Source organism: Jaculus jaculus, chromosome 10 (genome assembly GCF_020740685.1).
Source record: "Jaculus jaculus isolate mJacJac1 chromosome 10, mJacJac1.mat.Y.cur, whole genome shotgun sequence".
Taxonomy (NCBI): Eukaryota; Metazoa; Chordata; class Mammalia; order Rodentia; family Dipodidae; genus Jaculus; species Jaculus jaculus.
The window spans coordinates 22,567,617-22,586,315 of record NC_059111.1 but is presented as its reverse complement, the minus strand read 5'-3'; the positions used below and the strand labels follow the sequence as shown (position 1 = coordinate 22,586,315).

Genomic DNA, 18,699 nt, shown 5'->3' with positions numbered 1-18,699 from the left:
CGGAAGATATAAAGGCCTCTACCACGAATGCACCTCCCACTCGCAGCTAGTTTAATTTATTTATTTTTATTTTTGTGGAGGCAGGGAGCATTCAATGAAGGGGAAGAGGCGGGGCTGAGGGAGGAGGGCGGGCTCGGGGTAACTGACGTGTGCGCCGCGAAGCCAATGATCAGTGGGGGGCGTTCCCCCCCATTCAGGACTCCTCGCCTGGCTCAGAAGGTATGTTAAACAGCTGCTTTTAATTTGGACCCCCCAATCTCAGTCTTTTGGGGGGCTAGTTCCTTGACCGCTTGCTTTAGCTGGCCCGGGACGGTGTGGGCGCCGCCAGCTCCGGGAGCGAGCAGAGGGGAGAGCCGGAGTACCGCGGCCGAGGTAGGCGAGGGGCAGGCAGGCCAGGAAGGGGAGCTCTTGGCGCCGCCCGCTCGCTAGTGTGTTTCCAAGCCGGGCCGGCCGGCGCGGTGGGAAGGGGGCCGGACGGCCGGGGTCGCCCATGCGCCGCCCAGTTCATTGCACTGAGCAGTCGGTTTTGGTAGGTTTCGGCGGCGCACCGGGGTACGGGCCAACAGGAGGGGATAAAGTGTTCTTGTAATGCTTTAATTTTTTAAAGAAAATATTGTAAGAAAAGCGGGGGGGGGGTGTAAGGATCGTACACAGATTGGAACCCGGTCCGAGCTGCGGCGCGTGGAATCGGCTGGGGGCGGCGGCCAGAGCCTGGTCGGGGTCGGGCCCACCGAGCCCGCGGCGTCCGGAGTTGTTCGAGAGCTGGAGTTAGGAGGGAGCCGGGGCCGCGGCTTTCCCAGCTAACCACGCCGGGGAGGGCAGCAGCCGCCCCGAGGGTTTTGTTCCTACCGGCAAACTTGTCGGAGGGGTCAGTGGGCGCGCTCCGGAGAGGCGCGGGTGCCCGGGTCCGCGGTTGTTAAGGACTCTGGGGGCGGGGGCAACGCCGGATTTGCGGGAGGGAGATGGGGGCGGGAGAGGTGGTTCCGGATAGAGCGCCCAGCACCTCCCTACGCGCGCCTCGAGCCTCCGAGAGCTCCCGAACTCCAGGCCGTGGCAGCCCAGCGGGCAGGCATTCGGCGCCAGAGCCCGCCAGGCTGCGATCTGGCGAGGATCGCGGGCCACGAGTATGGAAAAATCTCCAGGAACTCGGAGGGTTCCAGTCGAAGCCCCAGCTGATCCCCTTGCAAACATGGAGCTGCCTCCTTCCCCGCCCACCCCACGGCGGCAGAGACTGCTCCCCCACCCCGGGCCGCGCGAGTGCCCGGCTCCCTCTTTCCGCGAGGTGCCGCTGCGAGCCGTACGGGGCGGGTATGAGCGCGCGCGCGCGCGCCCTCAAGGGGATGGCCTGGAAGGGGCAGTGAAGGTCGGAAACTGGGAAAACAGTCTCCACGCTCAGAATCGGGAAAAGGAAATGCATCAGCGGGCGGGGAGGGGCGCGTCCGTCAGCCGGGATGGCGGCTGCAGGCGGAGAGGCGGGGCACCGTCGACAAACCGCCGTGACCCAGGGGCTCGGTGCCAGGAGAGAGGCTGGAGCCGGCTCCTCTGTGTGCGTAGTTGCCCCTACCTCCCTCCGCTCCTGGGCCAAGACTGTTTACTATCTCCTCCGCCGCTGGCTTGTGCAACCAGCCTGGAGGGGATCCGAGGGGCGGGGCCGTTTCCTCTTCCACCCACCCCGGGGATCCTCCGGAGACTCCGCCTTCTCTTGTCTTCCACTGGCTGAGTGCGAGTCCCTCTTTCCCTTCTCGGCTTCGGATTGGCTGGCTATCTCCAGAGCTCCGCCTATCGGGAGGTCGGGCTGGAGTTTAAGTTGCCAGGACTTTTTTTTCCCTCCAAGGGCGGAGGGAGAATTCCTGTGGCTTACGTGAGGCTGAGTCTCCGCCCCTTGTCCTGATTGGAGGGACGGGTAGGCCCGCCTCCTTTAGAACCAGCTCGGAGGGGAAGTCCTTGCGCTCCCTGCCCCCTCCCGCTCGAGAGCGCGCTCGGCACATGTGTGAGGCCCGCCTAGCTACTTGCCACTGCCCTCCCGCCCGGAAGTTCCCGTCTGGGCGCCCTTGGTGAGGGGCGGGGGAGAGCCTTGCAGGCACACAAAGATTCTTCCTAGGCTTTAGATCCTCGGGCGCTCGGGGTGAAGCCGGTGAATGGAGTCGTGCGTGGCGTGGATGCAGTTCCGGCGTAGCTAGCTAGCTTCGGGGCTGCTGCATTCCGTGGGCGGGAGGAAGGCTGCCCTGCGGCCAGGGTCAAGTGCTCTAAAGTTCCGATCCTCTAGCCTGGCTGTTTTGCGCTGCGTTCCTTAGCTTCAGTTAATGAAGCTCGGACGCCCTGAACGTCCTTTCCGTCCTGGGCTAGGTAGCTGCGGTCCTTAGCGTAATCTAAAACTGTGACAACCTAGTGATGGAACCTTTCACGGTCCATGGTAGCATGTCGCCCGCCGTCAAGGGATCAGGACGACCTGATCCTGACAACAGTTCGGCGGTTTGCTGATGTGTCGGTGGGATTGCCGTTTAGTACCCAGTGTAGGGAGTCATGTAGGCTCCGGTCATTTTTCAAGTGCGGCCTCCTCAAGCACCTCTCAGTTTGGCCCGGGGCTTCTTATTCTTAGAAAAGCTCCGTTTCCAAGGCAAGGCTTGGCTCGGTTACCGGTGAGGCTGTTCTCACCTGTCGGCCGCGCATGGAGTACACAACTCTTTCTGTCGTGGGCATTTGGAGCCATCCTAGGAAGGAGTTAGACTCACCTGTTGCCAGCCCGAGTCTGCGGCCGGTCTTCTCGGGACGGGTGGCAGTGCGGTGGGCCCTGCCTCTTGGGGACGCGCTCAGTGCTGGGGAGAAGCGTCCTTTCTGCTGGAGAGCGCGGGAAGCCTAGTCCCGCCTTCTCTCTTGGTGCAGCGAGAGCGCCCCCCAAAGCAAGGCCAGTTTCGAGCGCATGCCTTATTTGGCGAAGAAATAAAAGCAACTAGGTGCCACCACAAGCACTTCGTCTGCAAGAGCCAGGCACTGTTACCCACCTACACTTTGAGGGCCCAAGGACTGCCATGGATGCACTTCGCCAAATTGGACCTGAATTTTTTCTTTTCCTTTTTGAGACGGAGTCTACCCGTAAGTTCCTAGGCTCAAGCCTTATCCTTCCCAGAAACTTAAGGTAGCCGACTTTTCCCGGGAACAGCCGACCTTCCGCCCTAAGCTCTGGCATTTTTTTTTTTTTTTTGTTCGTTCTCTCAATGCGATTGTATTCCCAACGTTCCTCTATACGTCCCCTGTTTGGTCTTTTCCTTTGCATCCTAGCTCCTCCAGCTTGAGGATGCCTCCATCGGGAGTAGCCTTCGCCTCGTGCTCCGCCTTCCGGAGGCTTGCCAGGGCGGTGGCTTTTAAGGGCCGGCTCTCGGTGATCTCCGCGCTTCCGAGGACTGCATACTTAGGTTCTGGGAGCTTCCGAATTAGTGTTGCAGCCACCACCACCCCCCCTCCAGCAGCGACAGGCTGCCAACTCCTCTGGTTATTTATCAGCCTAGAGCTGTAGATCTTAAGCTTCGCTGAGAGCTGCCGGTTACTGCTCCAGACATTTGTGCTTAGAAGGCGGCAGAGTGTTTAAGTGTGATATTGGGTGTGATGGATTCGGTTCTCTTTCATTGTTTCGCTACGGGAGTCTTCCAGGTTGGAAATACGACTGCTTTTCCCTTTCACGTCTCCAAAAGCCTCGGATGCCTGGCTGTCCAGCTCCGAGCCACCACCTTCCTACCCCAGCCAAGGGCCTTGGAACTCTGAGCTTCAGGCTGCAGTGTAAACATTCCACAAAAGGGCTGCTAAGGTCCAGCCTCCTCGCGCTGGGCGGAACCGGCTCCTTCCTGGACAGGCGCCGCGTCCAATGGAGGCTCCTACCGGCGACCAGACGGTCCAATCCGATGGTTGGGGGCGGAGTCTGGCCTGGTAGTGTGGTAGGAGGAGTCTGCTTCACTTTACGGACATTTTTTTTTTTTTTACCCCCACATCGGTTACTTACCTTCCTGGGGCGGTGAGTGAGCCCAAGGTAGGCTTCCAATGCGATGACCGGCGGAGGCGGGAGCCCATTTGTTAGGCCTGTGGCCGAGCCGATGAGGGGCGGGGATGTGCGGGGTTCGCCAATGAAACAGGAAGGGCTTCCCTACATCCTCCAATAGTGGCGCAGCTCGGAGGTGGGATTCGGCAATCCGTCTCCAATAGGCGGGGTTGAGTTAGGGACGCTCCCCGCCAATAGGGGCGTGGAGAAGGTGAGCGGCTCTCCCCTCCCAGCAGAGAGGGAAGGGGGCGGGAAGAAAGGCCAGGGAGGAACCGCGATTGGCTAGTCTCTGATGGACGGATGCCGCGTCCTGTGGCGGAGCGCAGCCGAGCCTTCCCTCTGCGGGGCGGGCCGGGAGAGTGGGCGGGATTTCCCGGGTAACAGAGAAGCGGCCGCGGCGGTAGAGGCGGCGGAGAGACGGTTTCTCCATCTTCCCTCCCCCTCCCCTTCCCCCCATCAAGAGTTTCCCTCCCTCCCTCTTTCCCAGTCCGGGCACCGGGGTCCGTGACCGCTCCGTTAGCGCACAGAAGGTTGGCAGTGAGCTTCGGGGGGCCTGTGCCCCGCGCCGTTCTCGGGCCTCCCCTGCTGAGTGCTAGGCTCACGCCGAGAGGGACGCGTAGTGCTGAGCGGCTGGAGGAAGCTCGGCGCTGAAAAGCACGCCGGGCGGCAGCAGCAGCCCGGGCGGCGGGTAACGCCAACACTCCAGGGTGTGTATCTTTATAGGGGGTGGGGGGCTGACCTCGTCGGCTTCCCGTAGCGCGGACGGGCGGGAGGCGTGTGGCTGTGGGGAGGGGGGGTGGGGGGCGGAGCGGGGCCGATCTCCGTGCGGAGGGGGAGGCGAGCGTAGTCCCGGTGCGCACGGAGGGGCGGGCTCTCGTGCCGCCGCTCAGAGGCGGGGCCGGCGCGCGCGTGCGATGGTGGAGAAAGGGGCGGGCCGGGCTGGGCCGTCCCCCTCCTCTCCTCCTCCCTGCGGGTGGGCGGGGCCTGGGGCCAGCCGGCCGGGACGAGTAGGGGGTCTCCCGCCAGTGACTTCAGGGCGCGGCTGCGAGGGGGGCGTGAAGCCTTGCGTTTCTGCTCCCCCCCCCACCCCGGTCCCCCGCCTTCTCGGTATCCGGTTGGCCAGAGGGGCCGTCCGGAGCCGCGATGCCACGCCCCCTCGCTGGCTGCCCCGCTCCCGCCCGAGTTTCCGCCTCCTTGGCAGCGAGGCGGCGCTCGGGAAAGCCCGCTGCCGGGCCTGGCTGGGAGTCGCGGCGTCTGCCTGCCTCCGCCCCGCCCCGGGTCTCCGCGGGTGGGAGGGGCGCTCGCCGGGGAGCTGCAAAGGTGTCAGGACTTAGACTTGCGGTCGGGCCATCCCTTCCGCCTGGGGCTCGAGGGTCTGGGCTTCCCCAGAGCTGTTTTCTGCCCCGAGCTCCACGGAGCTGCCAGGGCCAGCAGAGCGAGAGCCGGGTCCCTCCTCTCCCCGTGGCTCGTAATTACTGGGACGAGGACTCTGGAGGTCCTCGCCGGGTGTCCCTGCGGTCTAGCTTGGCCACCGGCGCTGTGCCCGGGCGCCCTCGGCGGGGCTGGTGGGGGAGGGGCCGGGTCATCCGGGACTAGAAATGTGGCGAGTGCCTGCCTCTCCTGGAGTTCACTTGCTGTGCAGCTATGGTGGCTGCCCGAGGCGCGACTTCATTCGTTTGCGCTAATGGAGTTCCGGGTGGCTAGATAGACTTGGGGGCTGTTTTCGATACATGAGGACTTTAAGCCCAGTTTGCCAGGCGCCAGCCAGCCAGCATGGAAGTTTATGCTCTTCATGAACAGGAAGAGTTGGATTTGAATTTTAATATCCGAACTAGATCGTCAAAGATGATTTTTTAGAAAGTTTGTGTGTGTGTGTGTGTGTGTGTGTGTGTGTGCGCGCGCGCGCGCGCGCACACCTATGTATGGTGCTTGGTGTAAAGCCTACAGCACATGGTTCACACGACTCTGTTCCCACCCCTCGTCCCCGTTCTGATAATACTTTTATTCAGGCTTAAATAAAATATTCAGATTTCAACACTTGGATTTTTGAATGCTTTCGTTGTACAGGTGGTTTTGCTACATAAAACTTAGTGTCACCAAGAACTGTTAAGGTAACAGGGAAATTCTTTTACGTATTCTATTCAGAAAAGCCTGGTTCCTTGCCATATTTTAAAACCGAGTGAGGTGTATTTGACTCCTGGAGCATCCATCACCTCCTAACTTGTGTTAAGATTTGCTCTAATGCATACGCTATTAAATGATGCTTTCACTCAGATTTGTTACGTGCTTTTGACCATCTTCTTGAGGAAGCAAGCTTGGAATCAGTATTTATGCACTGATAATGAATGCTTCTGCTAAATTACATAAGTCGGTAAGGACTGAAAACTTGGTGCCCTGTGCTATATCCATGCGAAGAGACTAGTTATCTTCCTTTAAGCTACGAAGTCTTAACAGCAATAGCAGCATTTTAGAGATGAATGTTGTAGTAGAATAGGTCTGGAGGAAAAACAAACATCAGTGTTTTTCCTAATGCTGTAAATTCTCAAAGATAGTGGAGAAGGATGTACCATGGAGGAAAGTTTGTTTAAACCATTTCTGCCATTTGCAGTGCATTGTGCTGGCCATATAGATAGACCTAATTCATACCTTTATAGAATATATTGTCTGGTTGGTGTGCCAAGGTAACAAGGCCCATTTTAGGCTTTAAAACAGCAAGTAAAGTTGGGGTTCTTCCTTTCCAAATGTCACTATTATATGTTTTAGTATTGTTCAGGATTAAAATACCTTAAAATAACATTTTGTCATTCAGAAGGTTTTAGTAGAACATCTAAGAGAATTTACTTTCTTTTTTGAGGCTGGGCTGGCCTTGACTGCCTCAGCATTCTGAGTGCTGGGATTAAAGACAAGCAATACCACAACCAAACTTTTGTTTATTTTGGAGGGTGGTTTTTTGTTTGTTTGTTTATTTGTTTTGTTGGTTTTTTTTTTTTTTTTCTGAGGTACAGTCTCACTTTAGCTCAAGCTGACCTGGAATTTCCTATGTAGTCTCAGGGTGGCCTCTAACTCATGGCCATCCTTCTACCTCTGTCTCTGGAGTGCTGGGATTAAAGGCCTGTGCCACCGTGCCCGGCCTTTTTTTTTTTTTTTTTTTCCTAGGGTCTCATGGTAGCTCCAGCTGACCTGGAATTCAGTATGTAGTCTCTGGCTAGCCTCGCACTTAATCCTCCTACCTTGGCCTCCTGAGTGTTGAGATTAAAGGTGTGCAGCACCATGCCTGGCCAAATTCTGCATTTTTAAAGTTTTAGCTTATTTATTTTCAGTTTTTCCAGGTAGAATCTCACTGTAGCCCAGGCTGACCTGGACTTCACTATGTAGTCTCAGGGTGGCCGTGAACCCACAGTGATCCTCCTACCTCTGCCTCCCAAGTACTGGGATTAAAGGTGTGTGCTACCATGCACAGCTCAAACTGCAGTTTTTAAAGTAAGGAGGGAGGGTAGGTATTACTTTCATAAGATACCTCGTAAAGCAAAGATATTCTGGATAGCTGCACAGGTCAAACAGAGTTTAAGTGAGAATTTATAAGTATGGGCTGGAGAGATGGCTTAGCAGCTGCAAAGCCAAAGGACTTAGGTTTGATTCCCCAGTACCTATGTAAAGCTAGATGCACAAGGTGGCACATGCATCTGAAGTTTGTTTATAGTAGCTGGAGGCCCTGGTGCACAGATTCTCTGCCTCTTTTTCTTTCAAATAAAGAAAAATAAAAACGTGCAAGCGACTGAGCTCAGTGCTTTTCAAGGCTTTCAAGCTTTAGATAATTCCCCCAGGTAACAATTTGTTAAGCTTTATTTCCTGTGGGTTCTTAAAATCAGAAGCTGGGCGTGGTTGTGCATGCCTTTAATCCCAGCACTCAGGAGGCAGAAATAGGATTGATGTGAGTTGGAGGCCACCCTAAGACTACATAGTGAATTCTATGTCAACCTGGGCCAGAGAGACCCTGTCTCGCAAAACCAAAACAATAATTTATTTTTTCCTTCCTTTTTCTTTCCTTTATTTATTCAGTTAGTTTTGTTTTGCTTTTCGAGGTAGGCTCTCACTCTGGCCCAGGTTGACCTGTAATTCACTATAGTCTCAGGGTGGCCTCAAACTCAATGGTGATCCTCCTACCTCTGCCTCCCAAGTGCTGGGATTAAAGGCGTGCACCACAACAGTGGCTTTCTTTTTATTTTTTTCTTTTTCTTTTCTTTTTTTTTTTTTTTTTGAGGCAGGTTCTCACTGTAGCCCAGTATGACCTGTAGCTCACCCCTGCCTCCCACATGCATGTTTTAGTGTATGTGCTGCTAAAGTGAGCACAACATGTATGTTTTAATAGTGAAGAAAGAGCCAGGTGTGGTGACATCTATAATTTTAGCACATGGGAGATAGGAGGAGGAAGATCAGGAGTTACAGTCTATCATTGGCTATTTAAGGAGTTTGAGTCCAGCTTTGGCTACATGAGACTTGCAAGGCCTGAAGGCCTGGACTCAATTTCCCAGTATCCATGTCAAGCCGGATGCACAAAGTGTCACACAAGCCTGGAGTTTATTTGCAGCAATAAGAGGTCCTGGCATACTGCTCCCACCCCCTGTGTGTGTGTGTGTCTGAAAATTAAACTACTTTTTGAAAAATATTTCATTTATTTGAGAGAACGGGCATGCCAGGGCCTCTAGCCACTGCATCTGAACTCCAGACAGGCAAGTGCATGGAGTGCTGCAAAGGCATGCACATGCATACTCCACTCCCACCACACTGCATGTACGAGAAAAAAAAAGCAAGTACTAAGTTTTGAAGGGAGCTTCAGAGGAGGGAGGATCCACCATGGGGACGGATGAAGTGGGCTCATTGCCTAAGAAACAGAAAAGGCCTGAAGTTATATACTTCATTTTGAGTTAAGTGGTTCACTTAGTGTTTCTGGAGAGCACTTTGCCCATGGTAGGGGCAGTGACATGTTGAAATTAAATTCTCTCATTTTTTTGGAGTTCGTGAATTGTTGAATGTGCTGAACTGATCCCCTTACTAATTTGAATGATATTTGGGAATCACTGAAGGGAATGAGGACTTTATATGTATGTTACTCTTATTCTTCATTTAGGACATATTGTTAATATTTACATCTGCTATTGTTTTCTATACATTATTTTTACTCTTTCTTATGCCTTCCTGTTTCTTCTACTTCTGCTAATGTGGGAATCTTTACCATTTCCTTGTTAAAGTTTAGTAAGTTACATAGTGTGCTAATCCATCTAGAAAGACTTTTCAGCAGTCTGAGAGTTTTGCTAATATTCTATTATATTCTTTTCAAGAATTTCAAGGACTTTTGTTTTCTTTATTGTCATCTTTCCTTTTTTTTTACTTTTTATTTATTTGAGAGCGACACAGAGAGAAAGGCAGAGAGAGAGAGAATGGGTGCACCAGGGCCTCCAGCCACTACAAATGAACTCCAGATGCATGCGCCCCCTTGTGCATCTGACTGACGTGGGTCCTGGAGAATTGAGCCTCGTACCGGAGTCTTTAGGCTTCACAGGCAAGCGCTTAACCAGTAAGCTATCTCTCCAGTCCCCCTCTCTTTTTTTTAAATATATGTTTTGCTTTTTTCAAGGTAGGGTTTCATTCCAGCCCAGGCTGACCTGAAACTCACTGCGTAGTTCAGGCTGGCCTCAAACTCACATAGATGTCCCCTACCTCAGCTTCCAGAGTGCTGGGGCTAAAGGCATGCACCACCGTGCCTGGCTTCTTTTTGCAGATAGGTTCTCATGTAGCCCAGGCTGGCCTTGAACTTCAGATTCTTCTTCCTCTACCTCCTGAGTGCCATCTTGTTCATGTGTGCCCATACATATGTGTTGTACTCTGCTAAATGAGCTCCATCTCCAACCCTAGAGTGAGTTTTTGGCATCTTGTTTTGTCCTCACCAGTTTTTACTGGCTCACTTTTTTTTCTTGTATATGGTGCATATAACTTAGACCTGTATGTGCCCTTTGCAGACTGACATGGATTCCTCTGCATCAAGGTACACTCATTTGCAGTGGCTAGAGCAGAAAGTCTTTATTTGTGTGTGTTTGTGTGTGTGTGCGTGTGCGCGCTTGCACGAACAAGCACGTGTGCACACACCAGGGCCTCTGGCCCCTGCAAGCTAATGACAGACAATTGCACCACTTTTTGCAACCAGTTTAGGTGGGTAGCTTGGGAATTGAACTCAAGCTACAGGTGCTTGAAAGTGCCTTTAAACACTGAGACATGTTCCCAGCCCCCTCCCTACCTGTTCTTGTTTGGATCAGTCTTGCTGATCCTAGACTTGCCAGGTTTGTTTGTTTTTCACAAGCTCTGCCAGTTCCCAAGTCTCTGCTCCCTTACAGGACTGGGTTAGGGGCATGTGTGTCCATGCCCAGCTGTTTATGTAAGTCCTGGGAATCAAATTCAGCCAGTTTCAGGCTCATGCTTGTAGGAGAAATGCAATTCCAATAATGGCTTTCTTTAGCAGGAAAGTCTTAGCACTGGCTCATAGTCCCATCTAGATAGAGATGAATTTTCTTGTCTTTAATAGATTTAATTATATATGTTTATTAGAGAGGGAGAGAAAGAGAGAGATTGGGTATGCCAGGGAGGGCCTCTAGCCATTGCAAACTACAGACTCATGCACCACCATGTGTATTTGGCTTATGTGGGACCTGGAGAATCAAACTTGGCTCCTTAGACTTCATAAGCATGCTCCTTAACTGCTAAGCCACCTCTCTAGCCCAGAGATTCATTTTTTTTATAGTCCCAGTGCCTAGGATAGGGCTTTGTAGACCAGACTGAGCCCAGACTTGCAGCAGTCCTCCTACATCAGCCTCCCCTGGTGCTGGGGTTGTAAAATACACCACTGAGTCTAAGTAAATGTAAGCTGCTTGAGAGAGATTTTTTTTTTTTACTTTTATTTATTTATGAGAGCGAGGGGGGGGGGAATGAATGGGCACTCCAGGGCCTCCAGCCACTGCAAATGAATTCTAGACACATGTGTCATCTTGTGGATCTGGCTTGCCTGGGTCCTGGGGTATTGAACTGAGGTCCTTTGGCTTTGAAGGCAAGTGCCTTAACAGCTAAGCCATCTCTCCAGCTCAGATTTTTGTTTTATTTACTGTTACATATACAGTTCCTAGAATACCCATTACATAGTGTATGCTTAGTAATTATTAGAGGCTGCATACATGCATGAACAATTTTATTTCTGTCACAGGCAAGCAGGTATGCTAAGCATAGTAGAAGACATATAGGTGGTTAAAATATATATGTGCCCATGTGTGTGAAAATATATGTAATAGGATAAAAAATACTGTGTGGGGCAGTGGTAAAGGTGCTTGTCTGCAAAGCTTAACACGTGGAGTTCAATTTCCTAGTACCACATAAAGCTGGATGCACAAAGTGGCAAGCAGAGAGGGACGAGACAGAGAGAGAATGGGTACACACCAGGGCCTCCAGCTGCTGGCCTCAAACAGCAATTTGCTACCTTTGTCTCCTGAGTGCTGGGATTAATGGTATGTGTAACCACTCTGGCTTTAAAAATACATTTTTCATTTATTTATCTGAGGGTTGGGGGGGGGAATAGGCATGTCAGGGCATATAGTCACTGCAAATGAACTCCCAGATGCAAGCGCCACCTTGTGCATCAGACATACATGTGTCCTGGCGAGTGGAGCCTGGGTCCTTTGGCTTTGCAGGCAAGCACTTTAACTGCTAAACCACCTCTTCAACCCCACTCCCAGTTTTTTAATTTAATTTATTTTTTATGCCTTGATCATATTTGGGAATATATGACTTTTATTTTTCTCCTATAAAAACAGAGAGAGTTGACAGGAAGACATTTCTTAATCATTAGTTGTAGATGGCTGCAACAGTAGCACCCTAGACTTGGTAGTGGTGATGGGAACTTGGTTAGGTAGGTACATGCTAAGGTGAGGTTTATAATGGCAACCCAGGTTGGGTCAGTCTACCCTTCCTCTCTCCCTCCCCCATCCTTCCTTCCTTTCTTACCTTGCCTTTCTTCCTCCCTCCCTTTCTCTTTTTCTTTTCTTTCCTTTTCAAGGTAGGGTATTCCTCTAGCCCAGGCTGACCTGGAATTCACTTCATACTCTCAGGGTGACCTTGAACTCAGAGTGATCTCTTACCTCTGCCTCCTGAGTGCTGGGTTAAAGGTGTGCACCACCACACCCAGCCCAACTTTATTTTTTATTCTTAAAAAAATTTTTTTTTTATGAGAGAGAATTGGCATGCCATGGCCTCCAGCCATTGCAGTTGAACTCCAGATGTGTGCACCACCTTGTGTGCATATGCGACCTTGCGAGCTTGCATCACCTTATGTTTAAGTGGGCTCTGGGAAATCGCACATGGGTCCTTAAACTGCTAAGCCATTTTTCCAGCTCTATTTCTTTCTTTTTTTTTTTATTGTATTTATTTGCAAGCAGAGAGAGATAAAAGAGAGACAGATAGAGAGCGAATGGTCATGCCAGGGCCTCTAGACTCTGCAAATGAACTCCAGGTGCATGTGCCCCTTGTGCATCTGGCTTATGTGGATCCTGGAAAATCAAACCTGGGTCCTTTGGTTTCTCAGGCAAATGCCTTAACCATTAAGCCATCTCTCCAGCCCCTCTTTTTTTTTTTTATTTCTTAATTATTTATGCATGTGTGCTGGTACCTGTGGAGGCCTGCTTCTTACAATTCCTTCAACTTTTTCTTAATTTTATTGTTTGAGACAGGGTCTCATTGGCCTAGAACTTTCTTATTAGACTAGATCAGTTGACCAGTAACTCTCAAGGATACTCCTTTCTCTGCCTCTTAAGCACTTGCCACCATGCCTGGCATTTTACTGTTGGTCTGGGACTCAAACTCAAGACCTCATGCTTGCAAGGTAAACATTTAAGCAATTGAGTCATCTTCCATGGCACTCATTTAATTTTTCTGAAAATCAGATATGTTTTATTCCTGTAATCCCAGCATTAGGGAAGCTAAAAACAGGATGATTGACAGAGGAACACTAAACTCCTACCAAACCAGAGATCCAGAGACACAGAGGCTCCCAAGACCTCATCACTGAAGTAGACCTAAAACAAGCCCAACATGGCTCAGGGAAATCAGCGGAAGAGAGAGTGGAAAGATTGTTAGAGCCACAGTTCGGACATAACCCACAGAGACATTGCCTCTTCCCCGTAACTGGTGGCTACCCCCACAACGCATGATCCACAGTCCCCATCGGTATAACCAGTATACCCAAGGAGGAAGGTCCCTTTGGGGGGGGGGGAGACAGGGATGAGGGTAAGGATGGTACCAACATGGGCTGTTTACACACTGAGTATGCACATAACTAATAAAAATAAATAAATAAAACGAGGATTGCCACAACTTTGAAACTGCCCTGAAATACAGTATGAGACTATGTCTCTAAAAGATTCTGGAACTCTGGCCATCCCTACTGCCCCCAGCTCTGATGGTGTAAGAGGTGATCTAAAGAAACCAGAAGAGTTGGGGAAGCTTAATAGGTAGAGCTTTGACACTATAGACTATATGTTAAGAGAATGTTTTGAGAAATAGGGCACACTTAAAGATTGTGAGAAATACGACATTTTTAAAACATTCTGGTGACTTTGTTTTTGTGACTTAACTCCTGTGTTAAGAAGTAGATGCAGGGCTAGAGAGATGGCTCAGCTGTTAAAGTCACTTGCTTGCAAAGCCCGAGAACCTGAGTTCAAGTCCCCAGTACCCATGTAAGGCCAGGTGCACAAAGTGGCACATGCATCTGGAATGTGATTGCAATGTTAAGAGGCTCTGACCCTCAGAATCCCTCTCTTATCTCATTCTTTCTGCTTTCAAATAAGATTTTTTGGTTTTTCTTTTTTTTTAAATTATTTATTTATTTATTTATTTATTTATTTATTTGAGAGAGACAGACACAGAGAGAAAGACAGATAGAGGGAGAGAGAGAGAATGGGCGCACCAGGGCTTCCAGCCTCTGCAAACGAACTCCAGACGCGTGCACCCCCTTGTGCATCTGGCTAACGTGGGACCTGGGGAACCGAGCCTCGAACCGGGGTCCTTAGGCTTCACAGGCAAGCGCTTAACCGCTAAGCCATCTCTCCAGCCCTCAAATAAGATTTTTAAAGATGCTGCAATGTGTGACAGATCACACAAGGTCGATGGACATGTACTGGAACCAATGAGATGCTTCAAGAAGGAATTCTGTAAAGCTTGGTGCTCAGGTAGCTGTGAAGAAAACTTTTGTTGGTAATAAAGAAAACACAGAAGAATATAACTGGAGAGACAGCTTTAAAAGTATGACAAAGTGAAATACGAAGCAAAAATGAAAAATATGACAAGATTGAAACCACAAAAAGTTGTGGAAGTCCAGAAGAATAGGAAAAAGGATTTGCTTTTGTTACTTTTGACCACGAGACCGATAGAACTACTCAGAAATACCACACATTGACATAATTGTGAACTGGAAAAGGCCCTTTCCCAATCTGCTGGATCACAAAGAGGTTGTGGAATTGAACCTGGCAACTTTATTAGTCAGGCAGGAAGCATTGGAGATGATGAAGGGACTTTTGGCCTTGCTGGAAGAGGAGGGCTGTGGTAGTAGAGGTGGTGAACCAAGAGGTAATTATGAAAGAGGTGGGAGGAGGTGGTCTGGGTTATAGGAGTAGAGGAGGCTATAGTGGTAGTGGACCAGGATGTGGGAACCAAGGTGGTACATACAATAGAGGAAGAGGACATAATGGTTACAATGAAGGAGGGGGTTTTGGTGTAGGAACTATGGTGGTAAGGGAAGCTGTAATAATTTTGAAAATTTAGAGTGGGCAGAAGCAGTCAAGTTATGGACAGACTCATGAAGAGGGACAGTTTAGAAGGAGCTCTTGCAGTCCCTTTTTTGTGTTAGATGTGTTCAGATGTGTGGAGCACATGTGAGAGTGTGCATGCAGGTGTGTGTGGAGGGAGGTCAGTGGTTGTGTTCAAGTGTCTTCCCCTAATTATTCTCCACTTGTCTTTTTGAGTCAGCCTTTCTTGCTGAACGCAGAGCTTACTGACTCAGCTAGACGAGCCAGCCAGTGAGGCCAGAGAGGCCCTGTTTCAGTTTCCTCAGCACTGGGATTATGGGTATACACCACCATGCCTGGTATTTTACCTGTGCTCAGGATCCGAACTGGGTTGAGGTTACAAAGTATGGATGAATTATCTTTTTAAAAATTAATTAATTAATATATTTATTTGACAGAGAAAGAGGGAGAGAGAAAGAGAATGGGTGCACCAGGGCCTCAGCCACTACAAACGAACTCCAGACACATGGGCCCCTTGTGCATCTGGCTAACATGGGTCCTTTGGCTTTGCAGGCAAATGCCTTAATTGCTAAGCCATCCCTCCAGCCCGTGGATGAATTGTCATTACATGATGGTTCAAAGAAAGCTGAAATTTCTTAGTGCATGTGTGGCTCCAATAGGTAAAGGGGCTGGGCAGGGTGGCGCACGCCTTTAATCCCAGCACTCGGGAGGCAGAGGTAGGAGGATCACCATGAGTTCAGGGCCACCCTGAGACTACAGAGTGAGTTCCAGGTCAGCCGGGACTAGAATGTGACCCTGCCTTGAAAAAAAAACCAAATAAATAAATAGATTCTTCCTTGATTTCTTCTGTTTTGGAACACATGGGAAATTGAGATGGTTAACAGTCCAGACTCTGGGAGGGGAGCAGATCTTATGCATGATTTATATTCCACCTTTGCCTTATGATAGCTCTGCAGCTTTGGGAAGTTTACTTAATATTTGTGTTTCTGTTTCTTCATTTAAAAAAACGTATTTAAGAGAGAGGATAGGATAGAATGGGCATGCCAGGGCCTCTAGCTGCTGTAAACGAACTCCAGATGCATGAGCCACCCTGTGCCATCTGGCTTACATGGATATTGGGGAAGTGAACCTGGATCCTTTGACTTTGCCGGCGAGTGTCACTGCTAAGCCATCTTCTGGCCCCACCTTTTTAAAAAATTATTTACTGCTTCTTTACTTTTCTTAAGATTTTATTTATTTATTTATTTATTTATTTATTTATTTATTTATTTATTTATTTGAGAGAGAGAGAGAATGGGCACACCAGGGCCTCCAGCCACTGCAAACAAACTCCAGGCACATGTGCCCCATTGTGCATCTGGTCTACATGGAACCTGTAGAATTGAAGTAGGGTCCTTAGGCTTTTCAGGCAAACACCTTAACTGCTAAGCCATCTCTCCAGCCCTGTTTCTTCATTATTATTATTGTTTTTTTTTCGAGGTAAGGTCTCAATCTAGTCCCGGCTGACCTGGAATTCACTATGTAGTCTCAGGGTGGCCTTGAACTCATGGCAACCCTCTTACCTCTGCCTCCCAAGTGCTGGGATTAAAGGCATGCGCCACCATGCCCAGCTCTGTTTCTTCATTTTTAATAGAGGATAGAGACAGTGAAAAAGGCAGAGAGAAAGAGAGAATGGGGTTACCAGGGCCTCTAGCTACTACATACAAACTCCAGACACAGGTACCACTTTGCATCTGGCCTGTGTGGGACTGGGGAATCATACCTAGCTCCTTGTAGTCCATCACCTTAACCATTAAGCCATCTCTCAAGTCCTTTTGTTTTTACAAAGGTTAAGTTAATGTTTGTAAATTGTGCAGGATATTATTTGATATTCTATAATAGTTTACAATTACTGATTTTTTTATGAATTCAGCACAATTGTTCACACTTAGATTTAATATGATCACACTCATAGATTTAATATCTCAATCTGAGATAAGAAAATATTTGGAAATTTTTCATCTATATAGAACATAAACAGACTTTTTCTCCTGTTATTCCCTAAACAATACAGTAACTATTTATATAGTATTAGGTATTGGAGGTGGCCAAGAGATTATTTAAAGTATACAAGAAGATGTGCTGGAGGGTATGCAAGCTATATAATGCAAATATTACACCACTTTGAACAGGGACTTGAGTAATCATAGATTTTTGTGGTCGTGTGAGAAGGGGGTGTCCTGGAACCAGTCTTCTGTTTTGATTGTCTCTAATGTAGAGGAATGTAAGCAGCTTAAAAAGATTATGCCTTGAAGAATCTTATAGATGAGGCTTGTTTAAGGGGGGCTGATTGCTGGATGTTGTGGTCTGTTGCCTAAATGGCAGAAAGACTTCAAGGCTAACTTAGGCAATTTAACCTATCTGAAGACCAACAAGAAAGGTGGGAGGGAACAGGAGCTGCTGGGGTTGTGGCTCTGGTATAGCGCTTGCCTTTCATGATCAAGTCCCTAGGTCCAACCCCCAGCAGCTTTAAAGAAAGAGGCAGAGGGCTGGAGAAATGGCTTAGCGGTTAAGCGCTTGCCTGTGAAGCCCAAGGACCCCGGTTCGAGGCTCGGTTCCCCAGGTCCCACGTTAGCCAGATGCACAAGGGGGCGCCTGCGTCTGGAGTTCGTTTGCAGAGGCTGGAAGCCCTGGCGCGCCCATTCTCTCTCTCTCCCGCTATCTGTCTTTCTCTCCATGTCTGTCTCTCTCAAATAAATAAATAAATAAAAACTGGAAGGAAAGAAAAAGGTGTGCACCACCATGCCCAGCAACATTAAAAAAAAAAGAAGAAAAAGAAAGAGGCAGAGAATGACCCAAGTGGCTGCACTGGAAGCTGGAAGGCTCTCTTCTGTACACACCTGGCTTTCAAGAAGAGGTAGTGGCAGTGGTGGTGGTTTGGTTTCAGATTTTTGTTTGTTTGTCTTTTGGGTTTTGGTTTGTCCAGGTAGGGTCTTCCTCTAGCTCAGGCTGACCTGCAACTAACTATGGGCTCATGATGGCCTCAGACTCACAGGATCCTCCTACCTCTCCCTCCCAAGTACTGGGATTAAAGGTGTGCACAACCAAGCTGGCTGGTTTCAATTTTTGTTGTTTTATTTTTCTTTTTATGAACTATTTTTATTTCTTTGGTTTTCAAGGTAGGGTCTCACTCTAGCCCAGAATAACCTGGAATTCACTATGTAGTCTCAGGGTGGCCTCGAACTCATGGTGATCCTCCTACCTCTGCCTCCCAAGTGCTAGGATTAAAGGTGTACACCATCATGCCTGGCAAAAATATTTTATTTTTATTTATTTGAGAAAGACAAGAATCAGAATGGGCACACCAGGGGATCCAGCCACTGCAAACAAACTCCACACACATGTGTTATCTTGTGCACCTGGTTTACGTGGGTCCTGGGGAATGAAACCTAGGTCCTTTGGCTTTGCAGGCATGTGCCTTAACCATTAAGCCATCTCTCCAGCCCCAATTTTTTTTTTTTTTTTTTTGAGGTAGGGTCTCAGTCTCGCCCAGGTTGACCTGCAGTTCAGTTCACTGTGTAGTCTCAGTATGACCTTGAACTCAAGGTGATCCTCCTTCCTCTGCCTCCCAGGTGGGGTTAAAGGTGTATGCCACCATGCCCAGCTGGTTTCAATTTTTTGACATACTGTGCGACTCCCTGGTTGGCCTTGTCACAATCCCAATCTCTCTCTCTCTTGAGTGCTGCCATTACAGGCATGTGGGCATCAAGAAAAGGGTTTTATGAACTAAACTAGAGAATTTGAAGAATTTGGATTGTATTTTATGTGCTGGGAGCCAGTGATTGGATTAGG

At 49.4% G+C, this 18,699-nt stretch overlaps 1 protein-coding gene across 3 annotated transcripts in view; it reads left to right on the top strand.

Annotated features, from left to right (window-relative positions):
* The first annotated feature begins 200 nt into the window (after positions 1–200).
* Sin3a (SIN3 transcription regulator family member A) overlaps positions 201–18,699 on the top strand; it is an 80,607-nt gene continuing 62,108 nt past the window's right edge. The window contains exon 1 of one of the 3 annotated variants that reach the window (XM_045160381.1): positions 201–219. The gene's annotated coding sequence lies outside the window, so the exon portion shown is untranslated. The other 2 variants (XM_045160380.1, XM_045160379.1) reach the window with 2 other exon arrangements.